Source organism: Eleutherodactylus coqui, chromosome 9, assembly GCF_035609145.1.
Source record: "Eleutherodactylus coqui strain aEleCoq1 chromosome 9, aEleCoq1.hap1, whole genome shotgun sequence".
NCBI lineage: Eukaryota > Metazoa > Chordata > Amphibia > Anura > Eleutherodactylidae > Eleutherodactylus > Eleutherodactylus coqui.
The window spans coordinates 110,999,768-111,017,946 of record NC_089845.1 but is presented as its reverse complement, the minus strand read 5'-3'; the positions used below and the strand labels follow the sequence as shown (position 1 = coordinate 111,017,946).

Here is an 18,179-nt window from a genome sequence, read left to right as displayed (position 1 = left end):
GCGAGAGGAGCGGAACACCAAAATCGGCTGTGGATCGGTTGCAGATTTCGAGTCAAAATCCGCACAAACAATAACTCTGTTTTGACAGCTGATCGTCCAGAGTAGCAGGCGGTGGCCCCCCGATCAGCTATTGATGTCCTACCTAGTGGATAGCTCAACTGTAATCCCTTTTAAGGATGGAATTGTTGCGGATTACCTGCGGATTTCAAAACCATTTCCTTTATCTATAAAGGCAAATAAGGCCCCAAATCTGATTTAGCTGGGGATCGTCGGTGGATTTACTGTGGAAATTACCTATAGCACTTCCGACCCCTATGTTTAGCACTGACCACTTAGACCTTGCACTAGGTCCAGCAGGGTATATGAGTTTTGTCTGGAATCTCCCTTTAATACAAACTCTAATGTATTGTTAATCAATAATCTAGAAAAGCATAGATTGTGTTATGCCTGGTGCAGGGCGGGATGGGAAGATGCATGACCATCAGAGAGAGAATCCCTTTTCCATCCCCACTCCTCGCTCTGTACTAGTGTTCCACATTTGATTGCACATGTATAATATACTCTATGTGAGGTCTTTTATCACAAGGACTGATTGCTTTATATTACTGCATCTACAATGTATCAGACAACTGCATCCTGTAAACCAGTTCTCATGTAACCCTCAACAGGTCAGGATTTTGAGGATATCCTGTAAAGAGAACCCCTGTGGCAATTTCTCATTCTCAGATATTAATTGTATCACGTGTGTAATAATAAGGAAATCTTGAAAACATGTCCTGTCAGGGTGCTTTCACATTTGTGGTGTGGGTTCTGTTTTCCTGTTCCGTTCAGCGAGCAGGAAAGGGGAATCCCTGTCCCAACGGGTTCGTCTTATGACAGAACCAAACAGTTACAAGAACAAAGAGGAGACAACGCCTCGGAAGACAATATAGGTCATTGGGGGAGGGAGATCTTCTTCCAATTCTCATATGATCCACATCAGTGGAGAGCAGCATGTGGAAAAAAGATACACTCCCCTATATGTGACATTGGGTGGAAAACAGCGTGTGGCCCAATGCGTTCAGACTGGAAAGCCCAGAGAAGAAAAGAAGGTACTCACTCAGAAGGGGGAAGAACACCTGGCTGGTGGATGGCTAGCTGAAACTCCACCCTAGACGTTCCCAGATCGCCATGTGTAATCAAATGCCAACATCTACTGGAGTGCAAAATTCCAATTTTATAGGACACAGTCAGTAAAACCCAATATACAAAAAAGGCAACTTCAAATCTCAACGTCATAGAAGAATTTGGGAGTACAAGTTTATAACCATCTTTGATACATCCAACACAGGTAGAGATGAGCGAACGTACTCGGATAAGCACTACTCGTCCGAGTAATGTGCTTTATCCGAGTACCTCCCCGCTCGTCCTGAAAGATTCGGGACGCGCTGCGGAGCGGGGAGCTGCAGGGGAGAGCGGGGAGGAACGGAGGGGAGATCTTTCTCTCCTTCTCTCCCGCCCGCTCTCCCCTGCTCCCCGCTGCGACTCACCTGTCAGCAGCGGAGCGCCCCGAATCTTTCAGGACGAGCGGCGAGATACTCGGATAAAGCACATTACTCGGACGACTAGTGCTTATCCGAGTACGTTCGCTCATCTCTAAACACAGGCCTAAATATTTCAAGAGGTTTCATGCGTAACTTTTCCACCAGTGCCATTCCCCTGCTACTCTCTACTTCCGGTTGCAGCAGCGATGATGTCATGCCACAGGGACATGTAATCACTGCAGCTGATCGCCCATCAAAGTGAGCTGGTTATTGGCTGCAACAGTCACATTTCCCTCCTCTTGGTGACATCATTGCTGCAGCAGGAAGTTGAGAGCAGTAGGGGGACGGTGGTGGAACAGGAGCTGTGGGGGGATTGGGAAAGGCGAGTATGACTTTTCTTTTTTCGAGCACAGGGAGCAGCTTTGCATTATTATTTTCTCTGTATGACCCCTTTAATATAGTGTTATCTAAACAGATGTACAGTAACAGTTGGCTATGAGCCACCGGGCAGAAGTCTGTCAGAAACCATTTTCATGTCACATATCTTTTACTCTGCCAATCAACTCTTATTGTGTTGTACAAGGATTAAGATATTTTGACGCTGTTTGTCATTTATCGTATTTAAAGATAGAATTGCTGCTGCAAATTGATTATAGGGGACTAGAGAGGAGCGAGCATACTCGGTAAGGCGATATACTTGAGAGAGCATCGCCTTTTTCGAGTACCTGCTGACTCGTCACTGAAGGGGGTGAGCGGGGGGTTGCAGAGGGGATCGGGAGGGGGAAAGAGAGGGATCTCTCTCACTCTCCTCCCCTCTCGCTGCCCCCGACCCCCGCACCCCCCCTGAATCTCCAGGGACAAGTCAGCAGTTACTCGAAAAAGGCGATGCTCTCTCTCTCGTATATCGCCTTACCGGGTATGCTCGCTCATCTCTATAGGGGAGCCCATGCAACTTTCAGTTTCTTGGTTTAGAATGGTAGTGACACTCATTCATTCTCATCACTTAATACTATCACTTAAAGGGAACCTGCCACCTCCCTACAGCACCATAAACTAAGTTATGACAGGTGACAGGGAGCCCGGTGATGTATTCCCTGGTACCTGATTGTCACCCATCTTTGCCGACTGCTGTGCATGCGCTCTTCCATAGGCTTGTATGGGGGAGCGTGTGAACGGGAATCTAAAAAGAGTCAGATTGCCAAGTGGCGCATAATCTTCCTCGGGTGACAGCGCAGGTACCAGGGAATACATCCCCCGGCTCCCTGTCACCTCCCCTAACACCATAACTGAGTTTGATAGGTTCCCTTTAAGGTACCTTTACACGGAGCAACTATTGTTCAGATAATTGCTCAGAACAGTCCTTGTAGCGCAGGAACGCCAGTCGTCCGTTTGCTTTTACACACAGCAATAATCGTTGATTAGTTGTTTGCTGAAATCTGGTTTAGAGAAACGATCTCCATGAAACTTCATTCTCAAGTTGTTTAAATATGAATGACTCTTGACTTTACTCTAGACAACTTCTGATCAACCAACGACTATTTTTTGGAAGTCGAAACAAAATGACTGGCGACTTATCGTTAGTCGCCCTGCTGGTGGCCATGTTTACACTGAACGACTGGCATAGTCATCTTGTGTAAAGCACCTTGATGAACTTGATAAAAATGGAAAGACTGGAGATTCTGATCTACCTGGCATTTTCAAATAACAGTGTGTAGGTTTGAGCAGAAAGCATAAAAACATGCAAAATTATGTACACCCCTTCCAATTAATGGGTTGAGCCATATTAGCCACAACCTTTGCTAACAGCTGCATAAAATCTAGCATTTAGGCATGCAATCTCTGTAATTATACAGTAAAACAGATCGCCTTTAGGGTGCGGCACACGCAGGCTGGTTTTTTTGTTGGAAAAAAAGCTGCTGCCCTGAAGGCAGTTTTTCGTGCAATTTTTTTTTAGCTAATCCAGAAGTGAATACAAAAGATATGGGAAATTTAATGGATGGACTTCTACTTCCATTCTGCATCCACTTCTGGCTATGGTTCCAAAAAAACTGCTACAAACAAGAGAAAAAAGTAAAAACCTGTATGAAACCAGCCTAGGATCTTTGTACCTTTAATATGGCGCTGTCATAGAATGAATCCTATAAGACAGGGGTGTCAAACTCATTTTCACCGAGGGCCGCATCAGGCTTATGGTGACCTTCAAAGGGCCGATTGTAAGGCCACCTGCAGACGGCCGGGTCGGATCCCGCTGTAAAAATTCTTGCAGCAGGACCCAACCCGAGCCCCTGCAGGAACCAGCGCAGCACTCACCTGCTCCTGCGGCTCTGGGTCTGTGATGTGCCAGCTGCCCCGCACACTAAGGCCTTAGTCACACGGGCATTTTTTCCCGCGATTTGCGGATCGCATGACGGATGCGCATCCACAAATCGCGTGACCGGGACCGAAAAATCGCCAGAAAATACTGCTCCTAGCCGCGTTTCAATAGAAATGGGTCGGAGCTGTCCAGCGCATTGAATTAAATGGAGCCGGCAATACAGCCGGCTCCATTGAAAGCAATGCGCTGCGGGCGATCGCGGGATGAATTGTCGGGAAGGGCTTAAATATATAAGCCCTTCCCTGCAATTCATCCAGAAATGTGTAAAAATAAAAAAATATATATACTCACCTTGTCCCGGCAGACGGAGTTCAGCCGCGGCCGCCGGCAGTTCTCCTGAACTGCTCCCTGTAGTATTCATGAATGGGTGCATGAGTGCTGCCAATCAGAGGCAGCACTTACTCACCCATTCATCAATTCATGAATGGGTGGGAGTGAGAGCTGCCTCTGATTGGTCAGGCTGTGACCAATCAGAGGCAGCTCATTCAGCAGGCGGGGATTTTAAATCCCCGGCTGCTGAATACTACAGAGAGCAGTTCAGGAGAACTGCCGGCGGCCGCGGCTGAACTCCGTCTGCCGGGGCAAGGTAAGTATTTTTTATTTTTTTATTTTTACACATTTCTGGATGAATTGCAGGGAAGGGCTTATATATTTAAGCCCTTCCCGACAATTCATCCCGCGATCGCCGGCAGCCCATTGCTTTCAGTGGAGCCGGCTGTATTGCCGGCTCCATTGAATTCAATGGGCAAACATCGTTCTTCTCTGCCACAGCTGTTACAGCTGTGGCAGAGAAGAATGATTTGTCTACTATATGTTCTCAATGGGGTTGGCACTGCTACCGCCGGCCCCATTGAGCGCATATAGAGAAGAGAACAGGAATCGCAGATCGCAGATAGGTGTGATCTGCGATTTCTGTTCTATAATTTATCGGACGAGCGCATAAAAAGTGCTCATGTGTCCGATACCATTGCAAAGCAATGGTTTTATAAAATCGCCGGACGCATGCGCAAATCTCGCAAAAAAACGCCCGTCTGACTAAGCCCTAATAGAGCATGCCGCAATTTGTTTTCCGTGCGAGATTTCGCGCAGACAAATCGCAGCCGTCTGCATAGGATTGCGTTTTCTAACGCAATCCTATGGCAGCTTCCACGGGCAGAAATTCTGCGGAAAATCCGGCCGCGGAATTTCTACCTGTGTGCAGGAGGCCTAAGACTGTACAGTAAAGGCTCGTTCACACAAGCGTATTTGCGTACATAATATGCAGTGAATAGAAGCCATTGATTTCAATGAGTTCATTCACATGATGTATATTTTCACACAGCATGACCTATTTTGTTGCGTATTGCGCACCACGATAGGCCATTGAAGTGAATGGGCCACGCAAATATGTGGTGAATGCGCAGGAAACCTATGTATTCACTGCATATTTGGGGACCATTTCAGGGGGCCCACCTGCGTTCCTTTCTACGTACGCAAATATACAGGCACAAGCAATTTTCGATTGCGCAAATACGCAGCGCATTTGTTCAACCGAAATACAATTACACCCATGTGAACGAGCCCCAATAGTGACCCTGATAGTGGCACCAGTAAAAATAATGACCCCCACAGTGGCCCAATTAGTAATATTAACCCCCATAGCAACGTTATAATTATAAGCCCCCCCTCAGTAATAATAATAAGCCCCCCACCTCAGTAATAATAATAAGCAGCCTCCCCAGTAATAAGCAGCCCACCCCCCAGTAATAAGCAGCCCCCCAGTAATAAGCAGCCCACCCAATAATACCCCCTCCCCAGTAATAAGCAGCCCCACCCCAGTAATAAGCAGCCCCCCCAGTAATAAGCTGCCCCTCACCCAATAATACTCCCTCCCCAGTAATAAGCAGCCTCTCCCCCCCCCCAGTAATAAGCAGCCCCCACCCCTCAGTAATAAGCAGCACACACCCCCAATCTATATACTTACCTCTTCATTCCTGTCAGTGTCGCTCCCTCTCTGCTTGCCCTGAGCCCGGATGCACACTGACGTCAGTGTGAGCGCCCGTCACGCTTCCTCTGCGAGTCTTCTCCAGCGGAACTGATGAGCAAGGGTCTAAGGGGAGGAGGATCCTGGCTGCACACTGACGTCAGTGTGCGCCTGGATCAGCGGTAACAGCGCGATTACCAGCGGGGAGCTGCGGCACCCTAGCTGGTAATCTCTGCAGTGGTGAGCGGCGTCGGCACGCCACGGGCCACATAACATGAGGCGGCGGGCCGGATTCGGCCCGCGGGCCTTGTGTTTGACACATGTGCTATAAGAGGATATGAATAGACAGCTGCCGTTTCACTGTAAAAATTAGTTGTTTGCCAGGTTGATGGGAACTATACCCAAGGCGATCAGCAAACAATGAGATAAGCCCTTTAATGGGTGAGGCAGGAAAGAAAAAAAAAATTAATTTGCTGCAGCAAACAGTGACATCCCAGAAAATTGTGGGACTCCGATTTCCCAACAGCAGTATGCAGAAGACCCTTTCTTGTTTCTTGCAGACAACCAGGTCCATAAAACCAGTGGATCAAAACTGGTTATAGAAATAAATTATCTTCAGCAGATACTTTAACTCATTCCAACCAAAGTCGTTAATCCGTTAGTGATGAAGTTTTTTTTTCGTTTTTTATTAGCCCCTTTAAAAAAATCGTAACTCCTTTATTTATCCATCAATGTAGCTGTATGAGGGCTTGTTTTTTTGCGTGAGGAATTGTATTTTTCAATGGCGCTATTTAATGTACCGTATAATGTTCAGAAAAATAGCTTTTTTTATTTTTCCATCGACACAGTTGTGTGAGGACTCGTTTTTTTGCGGGACATCCTGTAGTTTGTGTTGGTACCATTTTGGAAAACATATGACTTTTTATTCTCTTTTTATTGCATTTTTTCTTGGAGGCAAGGAGACCAAAAAAGCGCATTTCTGGTGTTCTTTTTTTTTTTTTGACGACGTTCATTTGTTACTTTGATAGATCAGACTTTTATGGACGCAGCGATACCAAATATGTATTTTTGTTTTATTATTTAGATTCTTTTATTATAAACATAGCAAAAGTTTTTTTTTTTGTTTTTTTTACTTTTATTACTTTTTTAATAATTAGTAAAACTGTATTAATCTTATTTTTACTTTTTTTTAGTCCCTTGAGGGGAAAACAACTTTTGCTGCTTTGATCAGTCCTGCAGTATAATGCAATGCCCCCCCCCCTCCCGATATACTACAATGTGTTGATAGCCGAAGAGACACAGATTCTAGTTATCTCTGAACTCACTTTCATTCCAGAGCAGTAAGATGATAAATGGGCTGTGCTCTGTTCTATTATGCATCTGACGGACTCTAAGAGAAATAGTACAGCAGGACTCCTAGATGCTTCAATATCACACAGAGCATGGTCAGTTTGTGAGTACAGACATAAAAACTACATCTTTGCAATTGGCATCTCTCTTCATAGGGGTGTCAGGATGGTAGATTCCCTTTAAAGGGGTTGTCCAGTTGTAAATTAATAACTGCAGGATAGGCCATCAATAGTAGATCAATAAGAGTCCACTACTCAGGACTCCTTCTGATCAGCTGTTGACCTGGCTGGTGCGCTTAAACACTGAGCCAATTTCTGCAGAAAGCAGACAGTTCCATTCTTTCTGTAGAGGCCAGGCTTGATATTGCAGGCAAAGTCCACATTAGTTTCAATAGGAGCTGTGCCTGCAATATCAACCTTGGCCACTGCAGTGAGGATGGAGTTGTCTGCTTCCTGCCGAAATCAGCTCAGTGCACAAGTTCACCAGCCCAGCGGACAGCTGATCTGAAGGGGTCATGGGCAGTGGACCAACACTAATCTACTATTGATGGCTTACCCTGCAGATAGGCCATCAATAGTTTACAACTGCACAACCCCTTTAAAGGGATCATTTAGCTAAACAAAATTTGGGGGTACCTGCTCACCTTATTGTGGAAACATAAAGGAAGATATTCTCAAAAGTTCCTATTTTGCCATTTTCTGGTCCTTTGCTGCTCTTCGCTTCCCGCTGCAGGGATGACGTCACCCACACCAGGGACAAGTGACCGCTACTGCCAATCACTGGCTTACTTTGACTGGTAATTAACTGCAGTAGTCAAATGTCCCTGTGTCGGAAGTGGAGAACAGCAGAGGACTGGAAGGATGTGGGCTGTGAGGGATCCGGTGATGTGGTGATATCTTGTTTCCTGTTTTTTACCAAACACTGAGCAGGTTCCCAAAAATGTTGTTTGCCTAAATAACCCCTTCAAGTTCATACGAGGACAGAAACAGATTGATTTGTTTCCCAACGGGTGCTGCACAAATGCTGCCTAGTAGCCATGATCTCATCTTCTCTGGGGATATAGTCTTGTTTTTCTCTAGAGTATTGACAAAGAAGAAAATAGCTCACTTTAAGGGAACTCAGATCCTGAATCTTCAGGGAGGGAAAGGCACATAGTAAAGAGTTGAGATAACCGTCTGCCGCCGAATCTCTTCTAAGCCGCAGTAGACGGCTCATTGCCATGTCCCGGGTAGAGCCGTTTCATGAATGTTGCATGTTGCTTAATTAAAAAAGTGAAATCTCATTTATGTCACATTACTAGAGAAATCCTTTTGCAGTCAAAAAAATTCCCATATCACGTCTGTCACAGTGACAGAGCGTATGAACGGAGACATAAGTTACGTGATGAGAGGCGGTTAGCGCAGATACTTGAGATTTCATACAGTAAGATAAACCCACAGCTGGCTGGCTCTGTTCTCTGGTAATGACTTTATCTCTAAGATTACTGATTTTCTAGCAGAGATTGATTTATTCATGGTTTTTGGTTTCCTAGTGGGATTTTTCCATTGTGCTCAGGTGCCTGAGGTGCATTTAAATATAACTTTTTCAACATGCAGAGTTCACTTGTTCTATTTGTTTTGTGCCGGCACATGGCATCTTCCGGTACCAATAATATTACTTGCTACTGTACGCCGACTAAATTGTTAATGTCAGCTATGCCCATTCAATGTGTTTTCTTTTTTTTTTTTCTTTCTCCGTCTCTAAGATAGAGCCATTTAAATTAGGGCATCTTTAAGGAGAGTGAATAAAGCTACATGATCTTCCAAAATGTTGCCTCGACCCGTGTGCCATCTGGAAGTAGTAGACACTATATCAAGTCAGTTAACTTTTTTGGGCTGTCATAGGGGGCTCATATTATGCCACTAGACTCATTTCAAGCACTTTCTGCTTCAGAACAAAAGTTTAGGACAGGGAACCATTTACCCTTGAACTCTATCAATGTTGTTTAGCGGCCAGGATAAGTCCTCAATAATTGATTGTCAGGGGTCTACCGCTTGGCATCCTCACTGATCATCTCACCCCTTGTTACTGCCAGAGCCAGAAGTGTTATCGGCATTACTACCATTGATTTAAATCTTTCCAATTCGATTTTGGATTCAGGGTTTCCTAAAAGGCTTTCTCTTTTTGCTGTTATACAACGGTGCCATCTGCTGGCTAAAGCCAGTGTGGGTGCACCAGACAGGCTCTGACAGCGGAGTGGCTGGCAATAGACTGTAAGAATACCCTGTCAGATATCTTCTGACATTGGAGCTGTACAAGCTTCAATCAGAATGTAGGAAGATGTCAGACAGTGGATTGGAAAGGGTTAAATGGCAGTGAAGCCGTCTATAACACTTCCGGCCCTCACCACTGATAACGTCTGGCCCACTGCACTAACAGTAGGCTGGATGATCAACTGATTGTCCTGGGATCCAAATTGATGATCCATAAAAACTTAATAATTTTTTAGCATTGTTTATATCAGGGAAGTTGATTGAGGGGTCTTCTGGAGGCTCTCCCCATTGGATAACTGTTTACTGTCCACCCACTAGATGTTATCACATTGTGGTTTCTTGCCACTCTGCATCCCCTTGAAAGAGACCGCACAGTGGTCGAAATGTTGCAGTTTGTGTATTGCTGACAAATAAAGATTTTTTATTTTTGGATATAAAGTTCCTGAGTGCTGATCCATTTATGGGCTATTCCAGAAGCTGCAAAATGGGTCTCTAAGTCCTGATCTGATTCCAGGATCGTGCACCTTTTCATGCCTCTCCCACTCAGTGATTTTGGTTGTGCCATTGTCTATTTATCTACTATCCAGAACTTTGCATCCCCGTCCATCAGCTGATCATCCAGCCCACTGTCAGTGCAGTGGGCCAGATGTTATCAGTGGTGGGGGCCAGAAGTTTAAGAGACCGCTTCACTGCTATTGATGTTCTATTCTAAGGTGGGCCATCAATAGTAAAAATCCTGGAATATCCCTTTAGATAAAACTGCACGGACAAAAAAACCCACAAAAAAACAAATAGTTTGCAACGTGATGACATCTAGCTAGTGGACAGTAAACGGTTATCCATGGGGGAGGAGCTCCAAAGGACACCTCAATCAACTTCCTTGATATAAGCAATGCAAAAAAAATGTTGTCGCCTTTGAAACCCTGTTATCGCCTTCAAGCTGCAACCCGCTTCCTGTTTTCAGAGACTACATAACCCCGCCATACTGTTCATCCACATCTAGTTTTTAGTCACCGCACACAATTAGTCCATAGCACAGCCTCCCAGATTTTATCTGTCTGTCAGCACATGGAGAACACCATTATTTGCATATTACCCAGAGCAGCATGAATGGCCTTATAAGTCTCCTCACTCACTCACCTTCTAGGTGCTCTCCCCAAGGAGAAAAGATAGTGTTCCTGATGGAGAATACCTTCCTCTTTCTTCCGGTGTTGGCATAGTCTGTATGATTTTCTAAAAGAGTCTGCGTCTGAAAGTTAATTCAGTATCCAACCACATCGCTTCAGCAATATCACATAATCATGTGCCAACACACGGAAGGTGCGGGTGGGTTATGAGATGGGCACCATAGTGGCAGTCGCAGCACATCAACATTTTTTTCTGAATTACACTCATTCTGGAACCGGACGCACTAATCAGGAGATCGGTGAGTTTATCATAATGTATTGCTAAGTCTTAAGACTGTAGATTATCAGATCCAGATGAATAGATTATCTACAATCTTTCATAGCAACACTAGTGGTGGAATCGCTTATTATATCATAGACATATATTTTTTGTATCGTTGCTTAGCCAATTTATTACAAGTTGTGTAAATGTTTTTTATTAGCAGCTAAATAGTTTTTTCGTCTATCTACTTTTCCATAATAGCAAGTATAGGGGTTTACCGTGTTCTCCTGGTAACTTTTTATCTCCTTGATTGCATAATCCCCCAGGAGTATTTTGGAGAGGTTACCTCCTATTACACAGTAGCACTATCCTGATGTAATAGACAGCACTTTCTGGAAAGTGATGTCTCTGTCTGTTTTTCTGTCAAAACCAATAAAGCACTTAAATGAACTAGATGTAATAAGACTCTTACGTGAGCTGTATATTTTCAGCCAAGGAAAGAATCAGATCCTGTCCTGTGAGATCAAGAAAGTCTTTCCAGATCCCGCAGAATGAGATCACATCTCCTCCGTATTGCTAAGTATATGGATACTGCACAGTGCCCTAATATGGTCCCATTAGCCCTTACTGTTATACTCCTTGGTGGGGGGGGGGGGCAGTCCCTATTTTTACCCTGATTCTTCAGTCCCTATTTCTTTTTTTTCAGTGTAATACTGATTGATTTTAACTATTCAATGACAGCTGCAGTCTGCAAGGTTGCACACAACTCAACGTATTCCCATAGACTGTAGCTCAATAGTTAAATCAATCAGTAGCGCTACAAAAAGTTCAGGCCTTCTTTTCTTTCAATTGATCTAATGCAGAAAAGTGGGGAAGAACACAAAAATTACAAATTGCCATACAGATATTTCTTACCGGAACACAACACTGTTAGACATCCTTTACCCAAAGTTTCATAAAATGTGAAACTAATGTAACACCGACTGAACGCTAATTGGCAAAACTTGGCTCCAGCCGTCACCTTTTCTGGGAACTAACAGTATCTCCCAGCATTCAGATACATCCAGACTTAAAGAAGAGCCAGTAGACATGTAGCATGTATCAGCTCAGTAGCACATAAATGATATAGAGACTCGCCATTAGCTGACGGACAGAGGGTGATAGTAATTAGGATAATGATGAGCATGATGATGACCATAATGAAATTGGCAATGGAGACTGGAGCACATGATATGGAACCAAGATAACCAAGCCATGCTAGCTCTTCCTGATGCTGTCCCTAAACAGCAGACACCACTGTCCCTTATGTAGCCATCAGTTATCCCTCCTGACAACCTTTGTTGAAATACTTTCCATGATATCCAGAGGCACTCGAGCCAAGGCAAGAAGCTGAACAAGACCCAAACTGGGAAACACAGACATAGACTAGAAAACCAAGGAGCAATACAGGCAGACTAGACAAGACTGGACTTAAAACTAGATACTAGCAACTTACAGACAAAGGATGCTTAAAAAAAATTGTCACCGCTATCAATTGCACAGATTGCCACCATCTAAGTTATCCACTGAACAGTCTTCAAAAGTGCCCCATCAGGAGGCAGCTTGGCTAATATACTACCTCTAAGCCATTTAGCAATGTTGATAATGGGGTCATATAACACCTTTCCTTAAAGGGTTTTTTCCATGAAAAAGAAGTTATTCCCAAGGGATGGTGATGCATGAGCTCCACCGCTCCATTCATTTCATTGGGACTGCCAGAGATAATTGAACACTTGAACTGAGCTATAGTATCTCCAGCAGACTGATTGAAATTTAGGGACCCCTTGTTCATGATTGGTGGGGGTCCCAGAGGTTGGACTCTCAAAATCAGATTGTTATTCCCTATTCTGTGGATAGGTCATAACTTTCTTTGTGGGAAGGTCCTTTTGCTCTGGCAAATTTTTGGCCAGGAACGAGTGCCGAACGGCACTTTATGTGAAAATACCAAGCAGAATTTCACCCATTAGTTTATCTTTTAGAGGGCGTCATACAAATGCCCTAATCTAGAGGGAAGTCACATCTCAATGACACTTTATGTCAGAACTCACAGTAGGCTGTGATTTTAACCCGTTATCGTTGAGATCATTCGGTTTAGAGCGGGTGCACTGATTGCTCTTATTCTTATAATGAATGTGTTTAACTCGTCTATTAAACTTTCTTTGACCAGCAGAAAAAAAGAGTAAAAGAAACTTACTGTACAGGAAACATAATATGAGCCTATTAGCATGTCCATGCATCAACAACTCCGATATGATCTTGACCACTGCTTGAGTATTTGACATTTTTTTGGCCCAAAGAGCAAAGGAAGATTTCCATGCTTTGTCCTGTTTTGTTAAGTTAGAGGTACCTTTATATCTTTAAAGAAGAAAATAGCAAATAGAGGAAGGCGGGAAAAGCCGCGGTGCAAGAACAGATAATGTTGAAGTATGTACAATGTACAATAAGTATACTTTTGATGTGAAACCTAATATTATAAAAAAAAATGTTAGATTATCGTCATTTCAGGATTGACTCACATCCCCTCCCGCTGAATACCAGCTTTAAGCTGGAAAAGAGGATTTTTGATGTTCTCTTTCAAAGGGACTTTACTGTTATCTGCGCATTTTATTATCTGTTCATAACAGCAGTCTACAGGTACAGAATGTTCTTATATTTTTTTAACATGATTTAAGAGAAGGGATCTAATATGCCTTTATTTGTAAAGAATTGTGGACTCAAGATTAAAGCAGTTATGCCAAGAACAGCATTTATCACCTATCGTATAGATGATAAATGTATTATTGCGTTGGGCGCCACTACTGGGACCCCCATCGATCACTAGAATGGGAGTCCTGAGCCCTTCTTCTGGAGGAGTTTGAATGGAGCCATGGTCATGCATATGCACTGCTGCTCTATAGTTTATGAGAGTGCCGGAGATAGCCAAGTACGGTGCTCCGCTATCTCCCCAGTCCTGGAGAGTGAATGGACTGAAAGGGTGCATTCCTGAGAAATGGGGGCTCAAGACCCCTGTTTTAGTGATCCATGAAGGTTTCACCAGTGGGGTCCCCAGAGATCATACATTTATCACTTATCCTGTAGTTAGTTGATACATGATGTTCATAGAATAACCACTTTAATCATTATAGCATGACACATAATTTTAAGACTAGGGAGCACAACCGTAACTCAGTAGCCGCTATCATCTAATATGCGATGTTGAAAAGTATTAAAAAAAACTATGAAAGATGCTATTAACCCTTTATTGAAATTAAGTTAAGTGTGGCTTTGAACGGAGCTATAATAGGTCTTCCATAGGGGTACATGAGACTTCTACTATCCTTCTTATGTCTTCATTTTTGTAGAGCTTACTCTATATAGACTCTATTGCTTTTAAGGGAGAATATCTCTATACATACAAAATCCGATGGAGTCTATATGGCCCCATACCAAAGATTTGTACAGGCTCTGTGCACAGGCCCTTAGAGTGGTGCTATATAAAAAGCTGACTCAGACAGCAATTATGACCTCAACATACATGTAACAGTTGTAGACATGATACCTTTTAATGGCTAACAAAAATCCCTCAGGCAAAATGAAACAGATCTGTGCAGACTACACATATAAAAAGGCACAGACATAGCGAGAGTAATTTGCACTTAAAACAATACCAGACAAGATGAGCAGAGAAGTAAATACTTAATTAGTCCCCTGGTAAGGAATGTGACAGTTTTATGATCTCCAAATTGGTGTTAGAAGGACAATGTAATTACCATTATTTTCTATATTCACCTAAATAAGCTACAGACCATAAGTATACAGTCAGGAGGATGATCTGTGATCTCTTCCATTATAACTGTTTGACAGGAGCCTCTACTCATCAATAGTAAATGTGATAGGAGTGCATATGTCCTATTCTAAAAAACTTGTGTGGTAGTGTTCTTCACACAAAAATGATGCTCACTGAAAAAATTGACTAGCTTGAAAACACATAAAGCCAAGTAAATCTCAGGTGGTCAGAATGAGATCACATGACCCACCTGAGAAGGACTCCAGGCATTTCTGATAAAAAAGAATAACTAAACACGGTAATCCTAGCCAATTTATATATACTGGAGGGGCTAGTTATATAATGAGTCACTGAAGTAGCTCTTTAAATTGATTCCCTTTGGATATTTGAGCACTGGAACAAGTATGCTCCACATACATACCCTCAGGCAATGCTGGAAAGATCTGTTTTTCCCCTGGATAGGTATTTCTGTGGACACCCTGTATTTTCATATTACACCATTATAAACAGCCGGAGAGTATTTTTCTGTACATTTTTGTCTTATATTAAATACTGATATCACTCTCATATGACATTTTGGATATGTAAGAACTGATAATAATACTTGGATTGTGTGACAAGTAACCCTTCGTGGCTGCAGAGAAGATAAAAAGGAGATAAATGGAAAGACACATCCACACCCGTGGCAAATCACCGTCTGCGGTGTATATAATGCTTCTACTTCCTCTTTTCTTTTCCCATGGTATATGACCACACGAACAACAAAAGGAAAATGTGAACCTTGTTGCTATGACAATGTCATGTTCTAAAAGAGCTGCAAGGAGCAAACAGTTTTTCTCCGATACAAGGAAACCTTAGCAGTCTTGTCAGTGGAAGAGAGAAATGTTTCTCTTAAGTACCAGACACACGGTCAGTATGGGAATCCCTAGGACATTTTAAGGAATGAATAAGCCGAGGACAAAAATCCTATTATCTGTACGTTTTCGGAAATTCATGGGTTGGGTTGAAATTGCTTGCCGAGGTTCCTCATGAGAGCTCTTCTAGCCAGATTGATCTACATCGATACAAAGTGCAAAGGTTGTTGCATCCGTACAAGGTTGAGGAACTAGAAGGAAAGATAATTATTTCTTAGGGTGAAGCTCTACCTTTGAGCTTCACTTTAACTAATATATTAGCCCCTTAAGGACTAGTCATTTTTCGAGTTTCCGTATTTTCATTCCAGCCTTTCAAGAAACATAACTGTTTTTTTTTCCATTCACATAGCCATATAAGGACAAGTTGTACTTTTTAATGGTACTATGTTATTATTGAAAAACCTTTCAACATTTTTAAATGAGGTGAAGTGGAAAAAATGGAATTGCGCCATTGTTTTTTTTATTTTATTTTGTGGCATTCATGGCAATTCTGGCATTGTCTACTTTTTTTTGTCTTCTGCCTGTTAGTAATAAACCTTGACACTTAATAGGCTTAGATATATGACTAGGTTCCAGACTTCCATCAGCACCCTATGATTGCATCTCAGAGGGGGCAGTGGGGTGACAGAGGGAGCCCCACCTCTCTCTTAATGGACTAGGATTCAGTCATCACTAGCCATTTCATCTAAGGGGTTGCATGCCTGTGATTGGAGACAGTTCTGATTGCTGCTATTGCAGATGGGTGTCAGTTGTTTAACAGAGCCAGCACCCACCATTTGTGAAGCGGGCTCGGCTCGCGAGTCTGCTCCATATGCCCCACTTTCCCCGGCAACCAATGACTTATATGGATAGTATTGGTCGATAAGGGAATAAAGTGTTTTTCAGTATTTTTTATGAAGTGTTGCCTAAAAATAAGCTGGTCACAGGTTATTCGTGTTGCGAACCTAACAATCAGCTGTAATTTATGGGGGAACCTTGCAGCTAATTTTTAATTTCTCACCACAGAAATGAAGAAAAGGTATTCCGCAGTACTCATTCAAATAAATGGGCTGTCCATGTAATGTGCCAAGTTCTTTAGTAATAAATGTGTAGGCTTTTAAAAACAGGTTTGAAGACCAGACGACCTATTAAAGGGGCTATCCCACTACAGGATAGGTGATAAATAGAGATGAGCGAGCACCAAAATGCTCGGGTGCTCGTTACTCGAGACGAACTTTTCGCGATGCTCGAGGGTTCGTTTCGAGTAACGAACCCCATTGATGTCAATGGGCGACCCGAGCATTTTTGTATATCGCCGATGCTCGCTAAGGTTTTCATTTGTGAAAATCTAGGCAATTCAAGAAAGTGATGGGAACGACACAGCAACGGATAGGGCAGGCGAGGGGCTACATGTTGGGCTGCATCTCAAGTTCCCAGGTCCCACTATTAAGCCACAATAGCGGCAAGAGTGGGCCCCCCCCCCTCCCAACAACTTTTACTTCTGAAAAGCCCTCATTAGCATGGCATACCTTAGCTAAGCACCACACTACCTCCAACAAAGCACAATCACTGCCTGCATGACACTCCGCTGCCACTTCTCCTGGGTTACATGCTGCCCACCCCCCCTCCCCCCCCCCCCACGACCCAGTGTCCACAACGCACACCAAACTGTCCCTGCCCAGCCTTCAGCACACACTGCAGAGGGTTGGCACAGCTAGACAGCGACCCTCTTTAAAAGGGGCGGGGCGATAGTCCACAATGCTGTACAGAAGCAATGAGAAATCCAATCCTGTGCCACCTCCATCTGGAGCTGCACACGTGGGCATAGCAATGGGGAACCTATGTGCCACACACTATTCATTCTGTCAAGGTGTCTGCATGCCCCAGTCAGACCGCATTTTTTATAAATACTCACAGGCAGGTACAAGTCCGCAATGGGAATTCCGTGTGCACCCACAGCATGGGTGGCTCCCTGGAACCCACCGGCTGTACATAAATGTATCCCATTGCAGTGCCCTGGACAGCAGAGCTAACGTCAGATTAAATGCAGGTGGGCGTTGGCCCACACTGCATGCCCCAACCTGACCGGGGTTTTTAATTCATAGACACAGGCAGGTACAACTCCCTATTGGGAAGTCCCTGTGGACCGACAGCATGGGTGGGTGCCAGGAAGCCACCGGCGGTACATAAATATATCCCATTGCATTGCCCATCACAGCTGAGGTAATGTCATGTTTAATGCAGGTGGGCTTCGGCCCACACTGCATGCCCCAGTCAGACTGGGGTTCTTTAGAAGTGGACACATGCAGTTACAACTCCCTGTGGACCCACAGCATGGGTGGCTCCCTGGAACCCACCGGCGGTACATAAATATATCCCATTGCAGTGCCCAACACAGCTGATGTAACGTCAGCTGTAATGCAGGTGGGCTAAAAATTAATTTGATTACACTGTAGGCGAGGGCCCCCAAAAATTGGTGTACCAACAGTACTAATGTACCTGAGAAAAATTGCCCATGCCCAACCAAGAGGGCAGGTGAAACCCATTAATCGTTTTGGTTAATGTGGCTTAATTGGTAACTAGGCCTGGAGGCAGCCCAGTTAAAATAAAAATTGGTTGAGGTGAAAGTT

At 43.7% G+C, this 18,179-nt stretch overlaps 1 protein-coding gene across 1 annotated transcript in view; it reads left to right on the top strand.

The window, feature by feature from the left end:
• Window positions 1-18,179, top strand: part of XKR4 (XK related 4) — a 272,483-nt gene that overhangs the window by 57,258 nt on the left and 197,046 nt on the right. The gene's annotated exons all lie outside the window — the stretch shown is intronic.